Raw genomic sequence first — 18,366 nt, forward strand, 5'->3', positions numbered from 1 at the left:
AACCGGATTCAGGTTCGGTTGCGCACCCGGCACCCACAACCTATTCCTACGCTGATTCACGGGTGGGTACTGGGTATGGGTGTTATAGATGAAAGTATTTATAATTTGAATTGTTATAGATTTGTAATTAAAATTAAAATTTTAAGATAGAATGCAGTTTAAAAATATTTATTTATTTTTAGGACAAATTGCTAAAACCTCTCATGTATTTTTTATAGTTGCGGTTCAATATTATTTAATGCTAATATTACTGTCTTACCCTGCTTTTTTATGACATCGTTGCATCTACACCTCTTTTAGAAGGCACAACATTAAAGAAATAACCCCAGGTAAAAAACCTAGACTCACAACGAGTTTGAATCTGTGCCCCACAGAACTCACTCCATAAACACATCTTAGCATGCATTGGAAATATATCTGAAATTGTCATTGGAAAATGATCCAAATACACGATCAAGATATATTGTGGGAGGCAGATGTGAATTTTGCAACAACCACAAGACATCTTTTGAACCACCACATTTTTCTTTGGATCATTAACCACCTTGAGGGCAGATTAATAATTTTTGAATTTTGAAGCCTGATGATCCTACTTGCCAAGAGTGAAAAGATGTCAAGAGACCTTGAGAATAAGGACAAATATTCTGATGGTCAAATAAGTCAAAGTCAACAAAAAAAAATATTGATTAATTTAATTGTGGTGCCCTTGGATGTTGCGTATAAATTGTTATGAAAAAAAGGCAGGTAGAGAGATATGGGCCCATCACTATTCCTGCATAAGTATGTTGGAAGTAAATGCACCAAAAACGTGATGCCCACAATAAATGCTCCCACAGTAGTGTTTCGTGGGAATTACCCCATTAGTCTAAACTAGTGTGGAATGATGAAATTACACAGTGCCACATGTTAATATCGGGTGAATTGATTGAATTATTTATTTATATTGATCAACCCAAAACATTTGACGTAAAAAAAGAAAGGGTTCTTAAATCCAAATCTAACGACAATTCATTCCAGTAGTTACATTGAGTGTTAACCTTATGATATTTGGATTTAATTTTTATAATCAACAGGAGATGCAAGGAAAATATCAGCTTTATATGGTATAGATAATCTTAATGGTTAAGCCTTTCGTTAGGTAATAAGACCGACCATGCACCACCAGTTAGCATACGCCTCTCTATGTCGGCTGCTGTCTTCGTCGCAAAATGTAAAATAATGGGTCGGGTTAAGTGGTAGGTATGTTTTGACGGTTTGACCCGATTCTACTAGCTAAAGGTTAATTTGCGTCAGCCTTAATCGGGTTTCAGGTTGGGGCTGATTTCTGTCAAACTTGATCTCTTAACATAGAAACGTTGAAAACGAGCAAATACAAGAACAATGGTACTGTGCTCAGGATTGGAACAGCACAGGTTTTGATAATCTCATACCAATGAGTCGGCTCAGGTTTGGGTTGTGCCTAACCCCATATCAAACCCGATCCATTAATATATCTAAATTCTAACCCATCCAACCCAATGCCCTCCTTAATTGAATCAGAGAAAAATGTCCAATATGAAACAACAGATCAAGTATTCCATTCTGTATTTATCATCCTAACCCTTAATTTAATTTGTTATTAGGTTCAGTTTGGAAGAGAGCAAAAATATAAATATGTTTATGCAAATACAAAGATTTAGAAGTATTGTATGCAAGGGTTTGCATTCTTCCCAAATAATCCAATTCGATTATTTTGGATTTGGATGATTATATAATCGAATCATATTCAGATTTTGCAATCTGTACTTGATTAGTAATCAGATCGGATTCAGAATTGACTCATTCTAATTTGATTAAAATCTAAATCTGATTATATTATGATATTTATTAATTTAAATATATAAATTTTATATAATTATATTTAAAATTATAAAAAAATATATATTTTATATATGGATTTGTACATAATAAATTCAATGTGTTATATTTATATTAATTTATAATATATAAAAATTGAAAAATAAATTTTCTTTTGTATTTTAAAACTTAAATAATAGTCAAATTAAATCTAAATCCGATCCAAATCCATTAACATTTGAATTTGAATCTTGATTTTCAAATCCAATCAAATTTCAAATTGGATACAAATTTTCAGTAATCAATCCGATTGCAATCCTATATAAAGCCTTAAGTTTGATGTAATATGGCTTCATAGACTTGAATTGAGATTTGGATGATCTTTATTAAAACCGTGTAACATGGATATTTAATGCATAGTCAGCATCTCATGTAGACTGAATTAATGTAGAACATAAGACACCACATATCCTCGATGTATATCCAATATATGTCAGTAACATGAATATGCTTCGTGGTTGGTCAGTGTTTGGGTCATATTAGCAAAAGGACAATCGTGTATGACTTGAACATTATTATATTAAAGGAACATGATTCATGAATTAGACTGATAAATGCCTATCATCAACTTCTGATAACGATATATGGTGAATGATGACCGATTCCTCCTCGATCTATCCCCTTTCTTATTTATATGCATACTTTTTAATTGTTACTAGGCTCCGTTTGGAAGAAGTATATTTTGTATATATCTATACTGTATATGTTTCTCTCTTTTCAAGATAAATAACCCAACACCGAACATATTTATATTTGTACTCATTCCAAACTGAAGCATAATAATTACTACTTGAAAAAACTTTGTTGCATGGAACCCAAATTTGCCGCCTTATCTATCAGCGTGACTGAGTGGGGGATTGGGTGCAGAAAGCAGAGTTGGGATTGGCTCCTCACAGAATGCATCAGTGCATTCCACATGCACATCCAACCGTGTATTCGGCCCCACTCTGTGGAAAGCCCTGCGAATTTGAAAGCAGAAACCCAAGATTCGATACAAGATGCATGGGTCTACTCAAAAGTTTATTGTAAATTGCCAACAATAGCATTCCAGTTTTTTCTCTTTATTCATGTTTTTTATTTTTCTTTTTCTTTTTTTTTTTTATTTCTTAGGTAAATAGGATAATAATCGTTTTAACCATTAAAAACCCATTAATAAAAGAGACAATTTTGCTTCATCAATGTTGAAAACTTTTTTTACATGAAAAAGTTAGTTACCCACTTGGAATATGGGTATTACTTACCCGAATAAGCGAGTAAGTGATACCCAAGGAAAATAAATTTCTCCCAGTCAAAATCCAAAAGATGAATGAGCCCTTAGTGTAATAACCTATACATATGTACAAGTAAGTATTAACCATAGAAAGACTAAAGAGGAACATGAATGAATATACAACAAAATCACATTGTCCATGTTTAAGAGAATCTGAATTTTTAGTAGGGGTGGCAATTGGAAGGGTTTGGGTGGAGCTTCAATCCAATCCATCTAAACCAGTAACCCATTAATGATCAATTTAGATAAAATTAAATGGGTTAGATTCAACCAAAACTTGCCTTAAACCAACTCGACCCAATCCAACCTATTTAATTAATTAAATGAGACAAACATATATTGCAGAAAAACATAACAATAATTATACAAAAAAACCACAGAAAATGAAGAAAAATAACCGAAATTGTACAGAACCAAAAACATAAATTACAAAAGAAAAAAGTAGAAAAACACAGTAAATATAGAAAATAATAGAATTACAGGAAAAGTTAAGAGAAGTTGAGAAAAATATAAAAGGAATTATATAGAAACATAAAAATATAACAGAATTTACATAAAAAAGTTAGAAATGGCAGAAATTATAGGAAAGATAACAGAGAGTAAACCAAAAAAGTACAGAAAACGATGAAAGTACACATAAATTACATAAGAAACAAACGTACACAAAAAAACAAAAAATAAAATAAACAGAAATAATACACAAGACACAAAAATTGAAGAAAATTAACAGAAATTAAATTGTAGATATATCTCATTTGAATCCCATCCGTTTGCAACTTGATTTATTTTGGCCAAAATATTTTGGATTGTGATTTTTTATGAACCCTAAATTTACTCCTAATGGAAGGGTGGCTACCAAAATTCTGTTAATAGATCTCAAAATACCTAACTCCTATAGAAAAGCTAAATACAAAGAGATCCAACCCATCTATACTCTAAACAATTGAGAAAAGGATAAAGGTCAGATCTCTAAAAACCCCAAAAGAAAACTTATCCCACCCGAATATTAGGTAAACCCATCCCATCAGAACGAAGACAAAGTTGAGTATCCTGATGTAACTGACCCACATTGTCAAAAATCTCATCCATCTGGGCTGTACACGCCAGATTTGCCAAATTATCAGCCACCTTATTACCATCTCTAAGAGAGTGTTTGGAATTTAAATCCATCCGGTTCAAAAATGTGTTCATCTTTTGCCACCTGTACCGAAGACTCCAGGAAAGCCCAACCTGGCGTGTTAACTTTGTCTGTAGGGATCCGACAGCATAGGCTGTTGAGACAGATTTTGGGCAGTTCACCTGTTCACACCCATACTTTAGTTTTTGGTAAAAATAAATTAATATATAATTACTAATTTACCCATTCTCGTGGTAAAGTGGCATTCCCAGAAATTCTTTCATCAACATAAGTTGTTGGCCCTCAACAGCTAAAGTTTTTCTCAACCCGATCAAGCATAATATCATAAAGAACCTGAGAGTCCAAAATCCCATCAAATTTTCGAATCCCTAAGGCTCAGTTTGGAAAGAGTATAAATATAAATGTGACATACAAAATAATATAAAATACAAGGTTTTGCACTCTACAAATCTGTATTTATACTCTTTCCAAACTGAGCCCAAAGAAAAAGCTAACTGAACGCCCTCCAGAAGAGCCTTAGCTTCAGCCATTAAATTAGTTTCAACTGCAAAAACAGAAGAAAAAGGCTGCGAGCGTCCTATTTCTCCCATATCTAATTACACACCAGCCCCTCCACTTCGCCTTGCGTTTCCTTTAGACGCCCCATCTGTATGAAGGTTATAGTAACCCATCTGCAGAGGCACACGAGAAATCAGCCGAACTTCCTGAGTTTTGGCGCCAAGTTCCTGAAACCCCAAAATCTCCAAAGATAACTTTTTTAAGGAGAAGTGTCCATCTCCATCTCCTGAAGCCAATGAATAATTTTTCCAATAATAAGAGAAGAACAGCAATACTTATTTTCCATTTTCTGACGATTTCTCTCCTTCAAATCTCCCAAGTTATGAAGCAAATAGCAGTAGAAACTAGGAAACTCCATTGATTGTGATCAAATTATTTGTTTTATTTAAAAAGTTAGAACAATAAACTTATATTTTAAAAACAAAATATTATAAAAATAAAATTGTTAATATATAGCTAAAATTTGTCCAAATTTTCAAAATCAAATATCATGAAGAATAAATGATCTGAAAAGGAATTCCTGAAGTTATAACCATGATCATGACGCACCAGCGGCCAACTCAGCTAGTATCGGGTAATAGTTATGAGTTGGTATTCATAAATCATCCAAAAAGTCAGGAATCGTGATTTTATAACTCAACCATTCATGTATTTTTAATAACAGAAAAACTAAAGATGGAGGGAGAGAAAGGAAAAAAGAAGGCAGGAGAAAGAAGAAAGATAAGAGAAACTTCGTAGACAGAGCATGATAAGAGAAACTGCGAAGGCACAACAAGATTGGGCAGTTTAATAACTTTGGATATCTGTTGATATCTAATTAAGGTTTTGTATCTAGTAGAGACAGAGGTAAAATTGTAAAAAATGAAAGAAGTTATGTTGTGTCTGTCTAATTTGAAAACATTATATAATTGATGGATAATTGATCACCTGTTGGATAACCAAGATCCAATCCACTCAATCCATGTAATGAAATCTTAATGGGTCAATCCACCTACTAATGACTCGGGAAAGAGGCTGAAACGACTTTGCATGCATTGTTTCTTTGTGATAAAGCTAGATGTATCTGTCTTGGATCAGGTTTGGGCATTAACCCAGAATTCGTAAGATCATTTTCTTCTTTTGGGCACTGGTTCAAAAGTTTTGTGACTACTCTAAAGGATGAAAAGCTGACAACCCTAGCAAGCATATCCCTATCTCTTTGAGAAATTTGGAAAGGTAGATACTTATTCTATTTTGAAAATTAAGATTTAAGTCCATTTGTCGTGATATCTAAAATTCGCAGGTCAATAGTAGAGAGATTTCATCTCTAGCAGCAAAAACTGGAAGGCTCTTCCAATCTTAAAAGAGCTGCTGAAACAGTCCTATGGAAGCCTCCAAAGCTTGGTTTTTTGAAAGTGAATTATGATGCTGGTTTCATATCTGCAAATAAAACTTCCTTAAGTTTCATTTCGCGGGATCATAGAGGAGTGTGTTGGGGTGTTGCTTTTGGACCTGTGAAAGCATCCATACCTTTAACATCAGAAACTAAAGCTCATTGGGAAACGGTCACTTTTTTTTACTGGATGAGCCTACCTAAGATTATTTTTGAATCTGATTGTTCAAATTTGGTGATTTTTTTTGTGATCCTAATGCTGAAATCTCCCCAGATGTTTGGTTCTAATGCCATGACATCAAGGAGTTTGCCTTGAGAAGAAACTTCACTTTCCAATGGTGTTCGAGGATAGTGAATGAAGCTGCACATGTTGCAACTTGTAATCATGGTTTTAAATCGTGTCTTTTTGTTCCTTTATGCTTATCTAGTGCTATCGTCAAAAACTGTTCAATTAGCTTGTAATCATGGTTCATTTCTGCTTCTAATGAAATATTTTCTTCAACAAAAAAATAAAATAAAATAAAATAAATGGGTGGGTAGGGTTCAAAATTGCCACCCCTACTTTTACATAGCCATATTTCATGATTAACTGTTGTGGCCCTTGGTCCCTAATTCAAGATGAGAGCAAGCCCCAATACATTAAAGGCTTTGATTTTTGTGGTAAAATGGCCTCATGGCAAAAAGTGGTTAGTAATTTTGCTAGCCTCTTTCCTTTCCTAAATCTTCTTTTGAATGAGTGAAAAAAAAATTTCCCAACCCAAAACTAGCAATATAAAAGAGAAATGTAACATTTAGGCCGTTTGTTCTTCTAAATAGTGATCAATTTGATGATGGGTACAAGAAAAAATTATAATCAATCAACCGACATCATAAAAGTGGTAATGAATTGGGTTGTCATCAAAATTCAGGGGGACTTTTGTATGATTAAAACCTTTCCCATTTCATGTCTTTCCAACATCATAGATTTATAGGGGACTCCTTAATTCACTACAGAACACCAGTAATAATTGATCAGTATCTTCTCATCTCTACCAATGTGACCTCAATACTTGGAAAACGGTGCTGCATGAGGGTCTGTTGCACTGTTTTTTCTTAGAAAATGACTCCTTTATTTGTTTGGCACCGATGCTACCACATAGGCTGTTTACTAGGAAAACAACATTGATTTTGTTTGATACTAGTGTTGTATAACCATTTTCAGCATTGATCTACATTAGCCAGCACCCAACATGATGCCACATTGATGCCATGTCCTTGCACCGTTGTTTCTTCATTCCACATTTTCTTGATTTCCAAGGCGTGGTCTAGAATAACATTTTTTTAGAGAAACGATGCCAACTAAGAGGTTGTTTTCTAAAACACCACTTTTTCTGACATGGCGCTAATGTGATCTTCTATGCCAAACACCACCTACATAAATGTACACAACACATCATTAAGACATAATATGAACAATGACATTTGAACTAGGACTGGATCTAATAGGCATAACATAAGTAAGCACACTAAATGAGCACTTGATAAATATTTTGACAACTGTCAAAAGTGGGTTTCTAATCTTTTTTTTAGGGTGGGTTGAGGGTATTTTAAGGGAAAACTTTGGCTGTTGGGGGCAAACAGCCTAGGCTATTGAAGAATGCTCTCCATATGACATGTAACCCCATGCTTTTAATAGACTAATGGGATTAACAATCACAACATGTTATAATATTTTTATGATATGGCAAAAAATAAGAGTTTTAATCCCGAAAACTCTTCCTGCTAACCCAATCTACTATTTTTCCCCTCCCCTCTCTCTCTTTAATCCCTTCCTCTCCACCGCACCTTGCAAACCTTTGCAAATGGAGCTTTTTTTAACTCAATAAATTATTCAACCTTCAATGGTGTGGAAGGCCAATAAGCTTTTTGGGAGATAAATCATCCATTGCTATTTCACAGGTGAGATAATAAAACTCTAGCTCTTACTTTTGTCTTTTAAAATATCCAACAATGTTTAAAAGTTCATAATAATTTTTATGAATTCAGATTACTTTTTTAGTTGTTCAATTAGTTTCAAAAAATTTATAGTTTATTGAAGTTCTTCAAGGGCAATTTTGGGTCACCCAAACTTCGTAAGTAGGAAAATCTTGATATCAATTTTATTTTAGGCAAGACCATAGCACTACTTAATATTTTGTTATCTATATGTTACATTAAGATGTGCCATGTAAGGAAATTTTAAAATTTGCAACGATACAGCGTCCATGGTATTGTTCTAATAGACTGATCAATTGATCTCTATTTAGATAATTTGTTACACAATTCTCTACAACTCCTTAGTGTGAAGGAAATTCTAAAAGTAATTAAACTTCTTTCAGGTTTCTTTAATATGTTTAGTTTTGTCGTATGTTTTACTAGTTTCTAGTTTCAAATTTCAGGTTACAGACCTTTTGGTTGACAAAGCACTTGGATTGGAAGATCTTCTGCCACTATGAGATCTCCTCCTTCTTTGGTGTGTAGAGGATTTGCTGCACCACACAAGTAACTAGTTCACCATCTTCAACATCAACCATATCATCGAATTCATCTTCATTCGGGTCTATGTCATGATCATGGTTGTCTTCCTCCTGATCTTGTTCATTTACCATGTGAGTAGCACACCCTTCCATAGGGGGCAATCACTGAATCTACGATAGTACTCACCGCACTTGTAGCAAGGACCATTAGGCACTGTCTTGGCATAAGGGTTATTGTCGGTCTTGTTAGTAAAAGCTCCATCCAGGGGTTTCGAGCCATCCCCTACTTGAGTCTTTCTAGATTCTGCTCTAGATGGTCAGGTCTGATTAGCAACCTAGGGATGCTTATCCTTAGGAGTAGAAGACTTCATCAACAGACCATATAGTCTGCATCCCCAATTTATCTTGTATGGCATACCCCAAGTCATTGATGTATCTGTTAATCTATTGATCTTATGTCTCTCTGAGATTGCAGCAGGTCTGGATCCTAAGAAACTCCTCTATGTATTCTGCCACTATTCGCTTGCCTTGTACACAGTTCTGAAATTGTTAGAACAAAATTTGTTCATGATCTGCAGGCAGAAATCTTCCTCTCAACAGTTGCTTCATTACGTGCCACTCTCGTATGAGACGCTTCCCTTGTAACGCCATGTTCTCTTGATGGCATTGCCACGACGCTCCTACCCTGCTTCTTAACATGTAAACAATAAGAGGAACTTTCCGATCATCTGTTATGGCCATGCCGTTGAAGAATTTCTCTAACTCGTACAACCAATCAAGGAAACCTTCAATGTTTAGACTCTAATTGAAAGTAGGAATCTCGGCTTTGATCTTGGATTTCTTAATTTTTCATGGCCTAACCACTTCATCGGGATCCTCAAACTCTCCTTCATCATCAGAATCATCCTCCTGGACTCGTTATTGCCTACGAACAAGAGCACATCTTTTTGCAGGTTGATCGTCAGAATCATCCTCCTGGACTTGTTGTTGCCTACGAATAGGAGCACATCTTTTTGCAGGTTGATTTATCTCATGAGCATTACCTATGTCTCTGTGTCCTTTGTTGCCAAGGTCAAGACCTATAAGCATAGTACATATCTCCTCTAGCAATTCAATTGTGCGATCCAACCTTTTGTTAGCTCAACGTTCTTGAGCCTCTAGCACATCCCATAGAGGTTTTACTCCACATTCATTGTTAGAGTAAACATCTTCTCTGCGACCAGCCATTAGGATATTGAAGAGCTCTAATGAAACAAGTGGGATAACCTACTCTGATACCAACTGACATAGGACGGAAATTGTGGTTGGGCTTGATATCGTGCAAGTTACACGTTGATAAAGAAAAGACCTAGAATCCATTAGGTTGAAACTTTTGTAATGCACCAAAAAATAAGAGAAACTCTTTGAAGAAATTGTATTTGAAATTCACTACATGTAAACAATGGCTTAGGGTCCCTTTTATAGGCCTTGAATTACAAACTTACTCAAACTAGAAACCAATTCTTAAGGAAACAACTAGGAAAAGAGACAACTCCTACACCTTTTCTAATTAATCTAAAAGAAAACAAACAAATAAGAACTCTACTAAGACTATGAAACTTAAAAAAAAAAAAGAAACAAATAAGAAAATTGAGTGTTTCTATAGGACTGTGCATTTTTATCATTTCATTCATTTTTGGGCAATTTCTTCATATCCATTGCTCTATGTATTTATTTGCAAGCCTCTCCACATCATGTTCCAATCTTTTCTAAGGGCAATGTTCGGGAAGAAACTAAAAAAAATTCTTACAGACCAAGATCCAATAATGGCAAATGCAATAAAGCAAGTCTTTCCATAAACATGTCATTGTTTATGTATGTGGCATATATATCAAAATGCAACCAAAATTTCAGTAATGTATTTGTTGCTTCCTCATCCTTTGATAAAGACTTTGATAATTGCATATATGACCATGAAGATGAGGACAAGTTTTTTATTGCATGGCATAAGATGTTGGAAAAACACAAATCGAAAAAGAACACTTGGAATCAAGGATTATTTCAAATAAAGGAGAAATTGACTTTAGTATATGGATGAAATGAATTCTGTGCAAATATGAAAAGCACACAAAAGAGTGAAAGCGTGAATAGTATGTTGAGAGGGTATTTGAAATCATCTATTGATTTAGTTGAAGCATTTTGAGAGAGCTATAACAGATCAATGTCTAAAAGAAATAAAAATGGAGGTAAAGATGAGCCAAAGTACACATCATTTGTCTTTTCCAATAAAGATATTGAAGTGGGCTTCATCTATATACACTCCCACAATATTCAAAGAACTTGAAAAGGAATATTCAATGGCCCTTAATTGTGATATTGTAAGTAAAGTCGAGGTTGGAACAACAACTATATACAAAGTATAGTATTGTAATAAAATTTATGAGCATATTGTTACATTTGGCCCATCAAACATAGTGGTTGTATGCGGTTGCAAGAAGTTTGAGTTTGTGGGATTTTTTTGTATGCATGCACTTTGTGTTTTTGTGGAAAGATTGTTAAAATAAGTTCCACCACAATATATTTTGAAAAGATGGATACGAGATGCAAATGATGGAGCTACTTTTGATTATCGTGGGTATCTAATTAAAATTGATCATAATGCTGGATTTTCTATAATGCATACAGAGCTAATAAGAGTATCTAGAGAAATATCAACACGTATTGTAGAAGATAGAATGGAATTTTTCGTATTTATTAGATGCATTTAATAATGCACGCATAGGAGTAGAACATATATTGAAGAAAAGGGTCTTGGATTTTGAATCTTCTAATGTGAATGAAATGGAAATAAATAGGGAGACTATGAAGGAAGTGGATGGGGAGCCATTAAAGTATGGTAACATCAAAGCGAAAGGATTAGCAAATAAAGCATCAAGTGTTCTTGGGACAAATAGTGATAATGTCTAGAAAAAAAAAAGTTGTTTGGAAAAACGAAAGAAAAGAAAATGAAAATCTCAACATGATGTATGGTATTTCTTTTTTATATATGCTTTTTTGAATCTTAAGCTAATTCATATTATTTACTTTGTTTGTTTTATTACTTTTTAGGAATCACGTCAAAGTGCCAAGGATAAAAAAAAATTGTTGGAAAGGATAAGAGAAGCAAAAAGCCTTAACTTGATATTGTATGATACTTCTTTTGTTATTTTGATACTTTTAACTGAATTTTAAGCTCATACATATTATGTACTTGGTTTATTTTATTGCTTCTTAGGAATCACTTGTAGGTGCCAAGGAAAAAGAGGTTGTTAGAAAAGATAAAATAATCAATAGAGCATCTTTAAGGATAATCTTTCTTAGTTTTAAGTAATTTGATAATAACTTCTTTGTATTTTTGTAATGTTACTAAATAGGGTCCATATGATGCTACTACTAGTGTGGCTATTAATTCTAATGTACTACACATGCTCAATTTGAATCACTTGGCTTATATGTACCAACCACTGAATGCCAATTTTCACCAAATGAATTTGCATACAAATTGGTTATAGATAATTAATTAATTGATTTATTATTTGTCTCTTGTTTTGAATATTTATTTCTATATCACTTACATTCTTTTAGGCTTCATTAGCTCCATGAGTTATACAAAGAGAGTTTGTAAATGCAAATACATAATTGGGTTAGGTTAGTATATTAAAATTCATAGTGCATGTGCACTTGAAACTAGCACTAACAAATATATTTTAAATTTGTTGGTTGTACAGGAATCCTCAAATGCTAACATCTACACAAAGAATTTAACTACAACTAATATTGACCAACATGAGAAACCACCTTCCTCGCAAAATTCATGAAACAAATTAATAAATTTATTATTTTTTATGTGAATGCCAATTACTAATAAATTTGATGCCCAAACCTTATTGCATTTTCAAGTTGATGTAGAAAGAATTTGTCAAGAGTATTGAAGAAATGTCAAATTTTCAAAATCCCCAAGACTGCTATAGATTATTAATATGTTTTCTATTTTGCTTTTCAGGATTTCACCACTGCAAGAGCAACCATGGGGCTTATATGTTATGTTTTGGTGCTAGCCAAGCCTAAAAGGAGAATTGTGCCAAGAGGAAGAAGAAAAATTAAAAAAATATGAGCAAGTTGTAGGAGATGTATTTGAACTTCCATCATCTCTTTTCCAAAGAGCTAAACAAAAAAAATCCATGATTCAATTGTGTACTTGGAGTTTCTTTTGATTATTGTTTTATCTCTCTCTCTCTCTCTCTCTCTCTCTTTGTCGGGGGAGAGGGATAATGGATTATTTTAGAGCCTTTGGAGTTAGAAAAGTTTACATCATATCTTAAACTTTACAGTTGTTATGTAAATTAAAGATACCGATATGCAAAAGCTAATAGGTAGTTTGTTCCTTTTAATGTCCAAAAATTGAACTTAGTATGAAATAGCATCATAATTGGATTTACATGGTTATCTATGACTTGGATCCCTCTCTCTCTCTGTAGCTTGACACAACTTAATTCGAAAATAAATATTCCTTCTCATCTATACAAACATCAATAGATGCAATCATACAAATAACAATCTATAGATGGATATTCCTTCTCATCAATGCTTAATTATGATACAAATAACAATCTATAAATGAATATTCCTTCCCTCCCCCTCCCTTAGGAACGAAATCCCATTTCAAACTGATGTCAATTCCCATTCCAACTCCTGTATGAACCAAATAGACTATGGGAATAGACTATTATAGTTCCAACAAAATTTGATTTTGATTCCAATTCTGACTGAATTAAATGGACCCTAAATTTGATCAATGTGTATGGCTAATGCTTTTGACAGACCATGCATGTGTTGTTTAAGGCTTGGTAGAGTTAGAAACTATCTATGTTTGAACTTGAGCATTCTATAAGCTTGAGTGACATAGAACTTATGCAGTGTCAAGAACAAAATAATCTCGGTTGAGAGAATTCTTCAAGCCTTCAACACCAAAACAACAATTAACTGCCTTAAACTATACATCAAAACAATTCCTTGATCACATCAAACCAAATGGTATAAAGAGGGTTAGAACCTATTTATAAGAAAAATCCCATGATGGCAAACAATAAAGCAACCCAATTATCAGCAAAGTCTTGAACATCGGCCATTAACATTTGAAACGAACTCAAAAAAAGTCACAAATGAAATAATGAATTAAAACCTAGAAGCAAAAACAATAGATGATCGATCCAAAAGGAATAAAAATATTAGTCTTTAGCCCAAAACGAAAATAGTTCAAAGAAACAAAACAATCATTCAAAGTTTCAAGGCCTAATCTAAAATAAAATTGATATTAGGGTGACCCACAATCTATAGACCCCAATTAAAACACCAAATGCATTGGGAGATCAACAGGTGTATCAGGTCTGTCTCACAAGAATTCGAGTAAACTATAAATTTTTGGAGATTGAACAAACCAAAATATCAATCTGAACCCATAAAAATTATTATGAACCTTTTTTTTTTTTAAATATCGATGGCTATTTGAGAAGACAAAAAAGTAAGGCTTAGAGTGGTATTAAAGTAACTTGTAATAAGTTTGTATCTTTCCTGTGAAGATAGCAATGGATGATTTATCTCCCGAAAAACTTATTAATGGCATTCCACACCGTTGAACAATTTATTGAATTAAGAAAATAAAAATGATCCAATTGCAGAGGTTTGTAGGGTGCGGTGAAGAGGAGGTGAGAGAGAGAGAGGAGGGAGAAGAACGTGGGTTGGGTTAGCAGGAATAGAAACTCTTATTTTTTGTCATATAATAAAAATATAATAACCTGTTGCCATGACTATTAACCCGTTAGTCTGTAAGAAGTGTGGGGTTATGTGCCATGTGGCCAAAGTTTTCCTGTATTTTAAGGGACAGGTGTCAAAAGTTATTCAAGTGCTCGTATTTACAACGTTATACCTACATGATCCAAGCTGAGTTGAACTACGTTTGATTATACTCCGAATCTCCTACTCACAAGAAGTCAAGAACTCTACCCATGCCTATCCACAAAACACTACTTCCTAGCATTGGAAATATCTCCACCTACATAATAATATGTAAGAGAGAATGAGATGTTATCCATTCCTGGGTGGGAAACCAGGATTCCTTTGATTACGACGTGACTGAATGTGAGGTTGAGGCCAAGTAAGACAGTGGGGCCCCGACGTTAACTACTTATTTGTGATCCCTCGGTGGGAGGATATCCTCTGCTATAGACTTCTACATCCTTCCTTGTCAACTCTGCTTTTCAGATTCAGATTCCATAATGCCTGGCCGCCTGCCAATGGTGTTTCAGTGATAACAAAAGTTGTGCTTAGATGATCTCGTTAATCGATGGGAATTGCATATGCACCCAATTGAGCCCGGATGTTCTGAAACCAAATGCAACAAGCGTTGCATATAGGGCATTCATCCAGCCCCACCTCAGAAATATCTCTCTTACATGTACACTATATTCATTATAGGGAGAAGTACCAATCAGCCCATATCAGAATTCTCTAGCCCGTGGGGAATGCATTCTGACCGTGAATTGATGTCAAATTCACGGGCAGGATGTGGTTTATAGGAGGGCAGAGGGCTAGTAGTAGGGGGGCTGGAATTCAGAATTCTTCATCGAGTGTTTTTGTACTTCTCCGTTCATTATATGGTTCAGACAGCCAAATCAAATTAAATCAAACTGAAATTGGTGGTTTGATATGGTGTTTAACCATTAAACACCTGATCAATCAAATTTAGATGATACTTATTAACATTTCTGTTTGATTTTTAAATCATGTTTGTTATTTGGGTTTTCTATTTGGATTAAGCTCAATAAAATGATCCAAACTGTATTAGAAACTGAAAACAAAAAGGCCTAGCCTGGTTGATTTCTATATTAAAATGGTTTGGTCTGATTCAGATCATAATTTCCTGGTTTTGTCTGAGATTTTCTCCAAACCATATTGGACTGGACCATGAACATCCCTACAACGCCCATGCTTGAGTGCGTGCGAGATACCGTCTCATTCCAATAACAAAAACAAGAAAGAATGATTTCGATAATTGACTTGAAGCTTTGCGGAGAGCAACAAAGCCTCATCAAAGCCCTTGTTGAACTCAAACAACCCGAGTAAAAAATAAGAAAAAAAGAAAATATCATATAGCCAATCTGGTAGCCCATTGAGGTCAAGTGTGAGAGTGCTTAAAAGGAAGTACTTATTCAAATAAGCACTTATTTCAGACTGGGATCACACCAATAAATATATTGGCATTTGAGAAATAAACTCGAAATAAGTGATTATTCCACTTATTCAGGGAGCCCAAAATTCGGCCTTATTTTAAGTGGTTATTTCCTTTCTGGCCTGTCTTGGTCCGTCACATCATTTTCAAAATACCTATATTACCCCTATTTGAAATAAGAGCTTTTCACCAAATGCTTATTAGAATAAGCACTTATTTTTCAAATAAACACCCCTAAAATTGACCTCAGGCAAACAAAAAAATCGAAAGTGTACGCAAATAAGTAGCAACCGACATTTCCCAGGAAATAATCTCGTACTGCATAGTCTGCATAGCACTACCATTTTACCTTCACACCATTCACCGTTATAATACATACTGCTACTGGTTGTATTCATAGTTTCACTTGAGTTGCTTTCTCAGCTTCAGACTTCATAATGGATTCTTGCCAAGCCAAGGAAGAGGATTGTTTGGCCTGATAACAAGATGGATGATCACGTGAAAATATTTCAGAAGAGGCAGGACCATTCCAGTAGGGCGTGGGCCTCTTCAACGTTACCTTCTGTTAATCTCATCTGACATCTCTAATAAGAGGGAAAGAGAGGTTGGATGAAATCTTATCATCAAAACTTCTACATTGGTGGACCGGGGTGTTGGACCGTTTCTCTTTGTCATTTGCAGGTTTATCTTGGGGTTTAAAAGTGTTTCATTTTGTTTGGCTCTTCATGTTTGTCTAGGGGTCATCTCCCATGATTAGGGGTATCAATGGATCAGGTTCGGGTTGGACCCAGTCCAAATCAAGATCAATTTTAACGGACTGAATAAACCAATAGGATGTATTGAATTGGATCAATCCAGACTTAATGGTCCAAAGCATTTATTACATCCATTTTTAATGGATTTATATTGGACTGGGTTTGATTGAACCAATATCTGATCCATTAACACAAGTATGGATGTCAATGGACCAGGCTCACATTGGACCTAATCCAAATTAAAACCAAATTGAACCGTTTAGAGACAGTCCAGGCATTGAATTGGACCAGTCCAGAATGGTCCAAAGTATTTATCGGATTGGATTGGACCTCATCCATCTGTAAATGGATTCATTCTAGATCGGATCAGATTGGACCAATATCCGGTCCATTGACAGCTCTATCCATTATGTGTTTCAAGTACACGGCCCTACATTCTAATCTAGATCAACTCGACCTTCCGGCTGAGCATTCTCATAGGGATGGCTCTTAGCCATGAAGATCTCTTTCACCTCTAGCTTTACAGACTAAAACGTGCCAGCACTTCCATGCGAGACTGTACAATGAGATACCAGACTTACCCCATTACAGTTAAACTTGTCACAACTAATATCCATGATGGAACCCAATTATTGGTACTTGGTAGGCCCCAATCCTCTGAATAAAAGACAAATGGCAAATTAAGCCCCAGTCTGCTGTGTATGATAATATGAGCTTCCATCCTAGACCAAGCTTTCACCCTAAGTCTCTGTTTGTTTGCATTTGCATTGCATTTACAGGGGGAATCAAGGGGTGGAAACAGGGGGCCCACTGACCTCACCACCGATAGCCTGCAGGTAGGGCTGTAAATGGGAGGCAATTGTTGGAATTCGAATTCAACCTCGTTAAGAGTGATCCCAATTTGATCCGTTAAAATTTATATTGTATCTATTAATGAAGTTGATTCGGATGTAGTGGTTTTTACTAAATTTTTCATATGTTTAAGTTTTATATAAATAAATTTTAATTAATTATGTTCATAACATATAATAACATTCAATGATAGCTAGAATTCAAATATATATAAATCAAATTTAGACACGCCTATATCCAATTCGTTGGCAGCCCTATTGCACAGCCAATATATATTGGGAGGGATGCTGAATGACCATCTCAGCTTCTGGGCCGTCGGCTGTCCACTAGGGTAACCGTGAATCAATTTTTGTTTCAGACTTGACCGTCTTGCTTGCTTGTGAGAAGTAAAATAGTAAGTAAATTGATGTTGTAATCCCCACTAGTTTTATATGAAAGAGAATGGAAGGGGAAGAGTTATTAATTAGGGAGTAAGGTAGGAGGCAAAATGATATAGCCCCAACTTTACATAAGAGATAATTAAAGCATGGCGGTGCAAATTTTGCATCAGATTTTTAGGCACAGTTTGGGAAAGTGTAAATACACATATGTACAATGCAAATACAAGTTTTAAAAGATTATATACAAGGTTTTGCACTGTACATATTTGTATTTATACTCTTCCCAAACTAAGCCCTTATATTAAAATTTGCACTGCTAATGAATGAGACCCCAAATTTTGCATTAGGTAGAAGCGAATATCATACTAGAAGCATTCAACATGAGATCAAAGGTATCCTGATCC

At 34.7% G+C, this 18,366-nt stretch overlaps 1 pseudogene; it reads left to right on the forward strand.

The window, feature by feature from the left end:
- Nucleotides 1-10,462: 10,462 nt before the first annotated feature.
- Nucleotides 10,463-11,675, forward strand: LOC148849550 (protein FAR1-RELATED SEQUENCE 5-like; annotated as a pseudogene).
- The last annotated feature ends 6,691 nt before the right edge of the window (nt 11,676-18,366 follow it).

The sequence above is a fragment of the Nelumbo lutea genome, chromosome 6 (genome assembly GCF_056320005.1).
Source record: "Nelumbo lutea isolate HS-2025 chromosome 6, American lotus-T2T, whole genome shotgun sequence".
Classification (NCBI taxonomy): Eukaryota; Viridiplantae; Streptophyta; class Magnoliopsida; order Proteales; family Nelumbonaceae; genus Nelumbo; species Nelumbo lutea.